This window comes from Octopus sinensis, linkage group LG5 (genome assembly GCF_006345805.1).
Source record: "Octopus sinensis linkage group LG5, ASM634580v1, whole genome shotgun sequence".
Lineage (NCBI taxonomy): Eukaryota > Metazoa > Mollusca > Cephalopoda > Octopoda > Octopodidae > Octopus > Octopus sinensis.
Window position 1 is genome coordinate 27862056 of NC_043001.1, and position 9023 is coordinate 27871078.

Sequence of the window (9023 nt, forward strand, 5' to 3'; positions counted from 1 at the left end):
ACATGGTTGTCAACAACCAAGGTTTTCGTAACGTTCGTCTTATTATTATTATTATTATTATTTATTTATTATTAATTTTTTTTTTTGGTTTTTGTTATTCCACAGCCTCTTCTTCATCTTCGTCTTCTTTATGTCTTTATTCAAAATTTCTCTCTCCCCCGCCACTAAACCATCATCTAAGTTTCTTTACATAAACATTTTTCTAGTGTTTTCTTTTTTTTTTCTCCAGCAGCAAAAGTGATCGTCTGCTGGCTTGCTTGTTCCCTTATTCGGTCATTATATGCTTATATTGGTCAAAGCATAAACGGATTTCAGAAAGGATTACAACTCGATTTTCTTTCTTTCTTGCTTTTTTCTTTCTTACACCGTCGTCACCACCACCACCACCACCACCACCACCACCACCACCACCACCACCACCACAACTACTATCATCATCATCATCATCATCATCATCATCATCATCATCGTCGTCGTCGTCGTCGTCATCGTCGTCATCGTCGTCGTCGTCGTCATTGTCATCATCATTCATCGTCGTCGTCGTTATCGTCATTACCACCACCAACACTACCGCCCCCCCGCCACTGATGTCAGTGCTATTTATTTATTTATTTATTTATTTATTTATTAGTATGCTTAAATTCAGAAAGTTGCCATGGAGAATTATTTCTGATCAACGAGAACAATCCCCTCCCCCACAAAAAGAAAACTCGGAAATACCGCTGTTAACAATTGCCACCAGGCTCGTGATAGCAGTAACACGAACTCAATTCCTGGACACACACACACACACACACACACGCACACACACACACTGGTGTACCTGGGGCGGGTCATTAAACCAATAATCAACATACTGATTCAATTTCGCTTCTATATTAGCAGTCAATTCGTTAGTTATTTAACCAACCACCTAATCGATCGTTTCCTTAAGCAGTCGGCCAAACAATCAGTCAATTTGTTTGATTGGTCTGTTAAACAGCTAACCAACCGACTAATAACAAAGAAGTGAAGTAGAACAAATGCGTGTGTGTATTATTGGCATAATGACCTTCCCAAGAAACAACGAAGTATTTTTCAGCACACAAATTCACATCAAGATTCTTGCAAATCAAATACGAAAACGAAATTTAACGAAACCTTGGAGAAAGGCAGCAAAAAAAAAATAGAAAAAAAAGAAAAACGGAAAGAAACCATAAGACAGCAAAAAGACGTTAAATGTAACAAAAATATTGTCAAAGTGTATTATGGTTCCAAAGTCTTAAATATACACTAATATGTATATATGTGTGTATATATGAATACGTCCTTGTATATAGTGTATATACTCATGACTGGCACTCCGTCGGTTACAATGACGAGGGTTCCAGCTGATCTGATCAACGGAACTGTCTGCTCGTGAAATTAACAAGCAAGTGGTTGAGTACTCCACAGACAAGCGTATTCTCAATGTAAGTCTCAGGGACATGCAGTATGACATAGAATGCGACAAGGCCGACCCCTTGAGTTACATGTACCATTCAGACTTTTGCCAGCTAAGTGGGCGGACAAAAATGTGAAATAAAGCGTCTTGCTCGAGAACACAACGCGTCGCCGGGAATCGAACTCTCGACCTTACGATCGTGAGCCGAATACCTTAATCACTAAGCCACGCGCCTTCATATATATTTCTTTATTGCCCACAAGGGGCTAAACATAGAGGGGACAAACAAGGACAGACAAAGGGATTAAGTCGATTACATCGACCCCACTGTGTAACTGGTAATTTATTTATCGACCCCGAAAGGATGAAAGGCAAAGTCGACCTCGGCGGAATTTGAACTCACAACGTAACGACAGGCGAAATACGGCTACGCATTTCGCCCGGCGTGCTTAACGTTTCTGCCAGCTCGCCGCCTTGCGCGCCTTCATATAAGCACACGCGCACAGACACAAATATATCACGGACTCATCTGTGTTAGACGACAGAAGAGAGTACCGCGGTTTCTTGCCGATCAACTTGTGCGGATGATTTACTCTTTTACTCTTTTACGTGTTTCAGTCATTTGACTGTGGCCATGTTCATTAATGTATGCACATAGACACAGGGTGGGACTCGTTAGTACACAGACCCATATCAAACATACACAAACCCGTATCAAACACACCGCTGCAAATAAGGAGAAAAAGAAACAAGACATCCCACGTTGCAAATAATCTGTGTCCTGATAGCTTCGAAGGAAAGTTATGCTTAAATGATAAACTATACATTTTCACAGATACTTTCTGTGGCTCATCCTCAAACCGCATCGCCCTACAACGATAATAATGACAATCTCCCAACATACTTCTCCTTCTTCTCGTCTTCAATACAATCACCATCATTATAGTCACTGCTACAAATATCATTGCCATAATACAAATATAGAGAGAACGTCTACGTGGTAAGTAGACCTGCTAGAAATGGCAGCTAAATTTCCCTCAGATTTCATTCTACGGTCTTAAATAAAGGATATATTGGACACTATAGTCCTTGATATACAATAAAACGGATGACGATGGGTTGAATGTCTTTGATCATAGATGTGTTTGATCATGATTGAACCGAGACCCAACACTAACAACAGCCCACACTAAATTACAACAAAACTAACCTCATGATAATGTTCATTCCAACCATTATCACTCTTAACATAGACATTTTTTTTCAATTTCCATGTCCACCAAAATCATATTTTTTTTTTATTATTCATTTTGAATCTGTATATAAGGAAGAATAAGTACCCAAGTTATTTCAGATCAGTTATGATTTATTATGAAATTATTAATAGAAATGATAGTTACTGACAGTTAATGATAGAAAACGGGAATAACATCACGAACGGGAATAACATCGGATCAGAAATAAGTCGGAAATAAAGTCAGAGTACAGTGAAGTCAGAGTACATCTCAGAGTACAGTGAACATACATTTTCGTTCAAATATATATTTACTAGACATCTCTGAACAAAAATATGTTAACATTTAATTAACCATTAACTTCTATCTTTTTCTTCCAGCCTCAAAACATCATCTGTAGTTGTCTGTTACTGGGATAGAGAATATTGAATGATTCATAGGTTCAAGAAATAAATTTCTTTTGAATGCGTGTGATTATTAACGATCTCAGTACTTGACTTGTGGTTAATTTATCGCTCTCCGGAAAGAGGCGAAATTGCAAAGTCGAGCTTCGTGGGAATTTGAACCCAGAACGTAAAGAGATGAGACTAAATACTGCAAATATTTTGTCTGGCATTTTACTGTCAGCACCAATCCAATGCATTGCTGGAGGAGAAAATATTATTGCTTTATATGTTGTCGTTAACGGCTCCAAAGAGCAACCCGCCCCCGCACACATAAAAATGGGTAAAAATAAAAATAAAATCAGCGATTTAGGAATATTTTCGAGCGCTTTTGTGATCTACACACATACACACACACAAAAAAAATTCTATTTAATTTTTTTTTGTATTTTAATTATATTAAAAAAAAAATTTGAATCCTATATTTTCATTTTAAAGTTTAATTTGAAGATATTTGTACATATGCATGTGTGCATCTGTCAATATTTTTATATATATCTAAATGCATAAATAGCTGTAACTATAACTATATATATATATATATATATATATATATTATATATATATATATATGCATACACATACATATATATATATATATATATATATATGCATACACATACATATGTATTGTCTCTTTTTGTATCACCTAGTTGTCCGGATGTTTTGCGTTCTTGTCCCATTTTGTATTTTATATGTATATATATATAGCGACGTACGTACACTTTGTTCTCTTATATGTAAGTCTATATATATACATATATATATATATACGTATGTATGTATGCATACACGTATACAAACATATATAGACAAACACACACACACACACACATATATATATATATCTTTATGTATGTATATATATATATATGTGTGTGTGTGCGTGCATGCGCGCGTGTATATATATCACATATGTATACATTTGTTTGTGTATGTGTATATGTGTATATTGTGCTTATTTCTACCGGAATATTTGTAAGTATTGCTATCAATTTCTATTAGTTTTGTGTTTTGTATTAATTATTCTGCATTCAGTATAACACAATACCTTTAAATATTGTATTATTTTTTTGTAGCAATTAAATAAATGATTATTTCTCGTTAATTTTCTCAGTTTTTTTTGTATTTGATTATTTTTATTTTTTATTTTAAAAATATTTTTTACATCTTTAATACTTTTTTAAAATCCATTTTTTAAACATTTTCTTATAAAAATTTATATATTTTTTATGTCCAAAAGCTGTATTAACTTCGCCAGTCAGTCTGTTTAGTTTAATTTAAAAACATTTAATACAAATAATTTCACGAACGACAAAGAAATATAACCTTAATTTTGGTCTTTATGTACCATATATGGGTATTTGAAACGTTATAACGCAAAGTATTTTAAGAAATATTCATACAAGGCCAGAAGTTTATTGCGTGGAATTCGTGCATTTCTGGAGGATATTTGCAACCTAAGCAAAATGAAGGAAAATTATTGCCCCCAGGAATTGAAACTGGGTTCTCGCCGACCCCGGTTTACCAAGAGAGCTTATCTCTATTTCCTGACGGTGCTGTCCACGTTTTGAGAATGGGGCGCTTTGACGTTTATATTTTCTCCAAAGTGCTTAGTTTAATAAAGAATAGGAACAAGCTACCCCGTGGATTCGAAACCGGTTACAGATTTCGTGCGTTAGAAGCTCTATGGTTTCAACTTCACAGTTCTCACCTCATACCGGCTTAATAAGGCCTGTAATCAAATTCTACAGAGCTAAATCGAAGACAATAGATGAATAAATAAGAATAATATAATTCATATCCATAAGAGAAATCATCCAGATAACTCTACTAATGAGATTCAAGGAAAATATATTTGTAGTAAAAAATATATTCAAAGAATTACACTACAGTTTGAAGCAAGCTTTATTACTAGAACTTCATTTCACTGATAGCAGTTATTTTAGGAAGTGGTAACTCATATGTACATTTAAACATTTCGAGTACTACAAAATAGAACTATTTGAAAATTATATTTTGTAATTTTTCCATGGAACATACACCCACCATTTAACAAGTTATTTTCTTTTATGTACACGCACGCACATATTCTCTTTTACTCTTTTACTTGTTTCAGTCATTTGACTGTGGCCATGCTGGAGCACCGCCTTTAGTCGAGCAAATCGACCCCAGGATTTATTCTTTGTAAGCCCAGTACTTATTCTATCGGTCTCTTTTGCCGAACCGCTAAGTTACGGGGACGTAAACACACCAGCATCGGTTGTCAAGCGATGTTGGGGGGACAGACACAGACACACAAACACACACACGCACACACACATATACATATATACGACGGGCTTCTTTCAGTTTCCGTCTACCAAATCCACTCACAAGGCTTTGGTCGGCCCAAGGCTATAGTAGAAGACACTTGCCCAAGGTGCCACGCAGTGGGACTGAACCCGGAGCCATGTGGTTCGTAAGCAAGCTACTTACCACACAGCCACTCCTGCGCCTATATAATCACTCCGTTCAATTTTTTTTGTCACACACGGAGGTAGTTCGGTCTATCTGAACTGGCACTCCGTCGGTTGCGACGACGAGGGTTCCAGCTGATCCGATCAACGGAACAGCCTGCTCGTGAAATTAACATGCAAGTGGCTGAGCACTCCACAGACACGCGTACCCTTAACGTAGATCTCAGAGGCAGTCAGCGTGACACAGAAAGTGACATGGTCGGCCCCTTGATTTACAGGTACTGCTCAATTTTGCCAGCTGAGTGGGCTGGAGCAACGTGAAATAAAGAGTCTTGCTCAAGGACACAACGCGCCGCCGGGAATCGAACTCTCGAGCTTACGATCGTGAGCCGTTTACCCTAGTCACTAAACCACGCGTCCTTCTTTCTATCTATCTCTATCCTTCCGTTAAGAGATTTCCACGCGGCTAGAAATAGAGAAGGTACACACACACACACACACACACACACACACACACACACACACACACACACACACACACACCACACACACACACACATACTACACACACACGCACACAGCTCACATACACACACACACACACACACACATACTACACACACACGCACACAGCTCACATACACACACACGCACACACACACACACACACACAGAGCACACTCACAGTACACACACAGCACACACAGCACATACACACACACAACACACACACACACACACACTCTTGTCTTCTCCCATACATGCTTAGAGAGAGATGGACTGTGAATTTGTCCTTGTATGTGTGTTAGTGTGTGTGGAAGAGGACATATGGAGTTGTAAGAGCATGTGTATGTATGTATGTATGTATGTATGTATGTATGTATGAATGTATGAATGTATGTATGTGTATGTATGTATGTATGAATGTATGTATGTATGTATGTATGTATGATGTATGTATGTATGTATGGTATGTATGTATGTATGTATTAATGTATGTATGTATGAATGTATGTATGTATGTATGTATGTATGTATGTATGAATGTATGTATGTATGTATTGTATGTATGTATGATGTATGTATGTATGTATGTATGTATAATGTATGAATGTATGTATGAATGTATGTAATGTATGTATGTATGTATGTATGTATGAATGTATGATGTATGTATGTATGTATGTATGTTGGTATGTATGTATGTATTGTATGTATGTATGTATGTATGAATTATGATGTATGTATGTATGTATGTATTATGTATGAATGTATTATGTATGAATGTATTATGTATGTATGTATGTATGTATGTATGAATGTATGAATGTATGTATGTATGTATGTATGTATGTATGTATGTATGTATAATGTATGTATGTATGTATTGTATGTATGTATGTATGTATGTATGTTATGAATGTATGTATGTATGTATGTATGCATGAATGTATGTATGTATGTATGTATGTATGTATGAATGTATGATGTATGTATGAATGTAGTTTGTATGTATGTATGTATGAATGTATGATGTATGTATGTATGTATGTATGTATGTATGAATGTATGAAGTATGAATGTATGAATGTATGTATGTATGTATGTATGTATGTATGTATGAATGTATGAATGTATGTATGTATGTATGTATGTATGTATGTATGTATGTATGTATGAATGTATGTATGTATGTATGTATGTATGTATACATATATAATGTATATACTTACACATGAAGATGTGTAAGGAGATCTAATATGTGTGTGTATGTGTGTATATGTGCATGTGTATGTGAATATGTGTGTGTGTATGCATATGTGTGTGTACATGTGTGTGTGTGCATGTGTGCGCGCGCGTGTGTGCGCGCGCGCGTGCGTGTGTGAAAGTGAGAAAGATTGATAGAGTGAGATCATAAAAACAAAACTACAATAATACCAAAAAAAAAAAGCACGAAAAATATTGACCAGACTGGCGAGTTTTTTTTGTTTTTGTTTACGGTTAATTGCATGAAGTACAAATATATACAATTTCTGTTAAAAAAATACTTTATATTCACACGAATTCTCCCATTCTCAAGAATCACACACGACCATTTATTCAAAATGCCGACGCATATCTTATTATCAGATTCATTCATAAGCATTCTAACGCCAAACACACGGGCAATTATCCTTTCCACGTTTAAATACTCTTCCTCAACCAACCCCACTACGCCTCAGCTTGGATCCTTATCGTCCAAATTTGCGCAGCTGCAGTTCTTGTCTTCAAGATGACCAACCCGAAGACCAGTTCGGTAATAGATGAGATGTCGAGTATTCTTATTTTTCATATTTTTAACGTTGGAAACTCTTTCAAAACCTTGTTTCATAATGAATTATTGCTTGGAATACACTTTTGAATTTGCTCGTGTAGAACAAATTGAACATTTAAGATGATTTTTTAAAAGCTTTTATCGCAGTTGCGGGACGTTTTACAAAATGTTTAAAGCTAAGACATGCAGAACAATATAAATACAGACGAAACAACGAGAAGAAAAGGAAGAAAGAATGTTAAAGAGAGGAAGAGAGAGGGAGAGAGGGAGGTACAAAGAGGGGAACAGAAATAGGAAGGTGGCGGTAAGAGGTATAGATAAAGAGATAGAATTAGATAGAGTGGTAGAGAGAGTTAGATTGATAAAGAGAGAGAGAGAGAAAGAGAAAGCGAGAGAGAGGGGGGGTAAGGGTTGATAACAAATGGGAGTAGTATCAGCAATTATATTGATATCCTTTCGTCACTGGTATTTAATTATTTTATCGATCTCGTGAGGATAAAAGCAAAAGGCAAAGTTGAACTTATGAAGATTTTTAACTTAGAAGAGTGAGGTATTCGTTAGAGAGATATAGAATTAATTATTGTAAGTTTTAGCTGTGAATGGAATGGTCTCAGACTTCCTTCTCCTCATCTGAACACTTAGAGAAAATGTTTCCAATATTTTTATGAGGTACATTGAGTCACGGTCGCGGGTTGACTTACTCGTGTGTACAAGTGTAGTTTCGTATTTGCTCAGATAAGGGAGAGAGAGAGGGAGAGAAGGAGAGAAAGGAGAGAGAGAAAGGAAGTGAAAGAGGGGAGAGAAAAAGAAACAGAGAAACGAAAGAGAAAGCGAGGGAGAAAGAGAGAGAGAGAAAGACACACACACACACACACACACACACACACACACAGAGAAACAGATAGAGACAAAGAGAGACAGAGAAAGCGAGACAGAAAAAAATGAGAACGAGTGAGAAAGAGAGAAAGAGAGAGAAAGAGAGAGAGAGAGAGGGAGAAAAATATTCAGATAGAAGATAGATATATAGAAAGGGAGAATGGAAAGAGAGGGAGATAGCGACATAAGAAAGGCAGATAGACAGGAAGAGACAGAGATAGAGAAAGAAAGAGAGAAAAGAGAGGCTGAGAGAGAGAAAAAAGAGAGCCAGGT

The 9023-nt window shown here is 36.3% G+C and overlaps 1 long non-coding RNA gene across 1 annotated transcript in view; it reads right to left on the bottom strand.

Moving 5' to 3' along the window:
* Window positions 1-597: 597 nt before the first annotated feature.
* Window positions 598-9023, bottom strand: part of LOC118763602 — an 18213-nt gene continuing 9787 nt past the window's right edge. Inside the window, exon 2 of the long non-coding RNA XR_004999354.1 lies at window positions 598-814. This is a non-coding gene — a long non-coding RNA (uncharacterized LOC118763602). The remainder of the gene's footprint in view (window positions 815-9023) is intronic.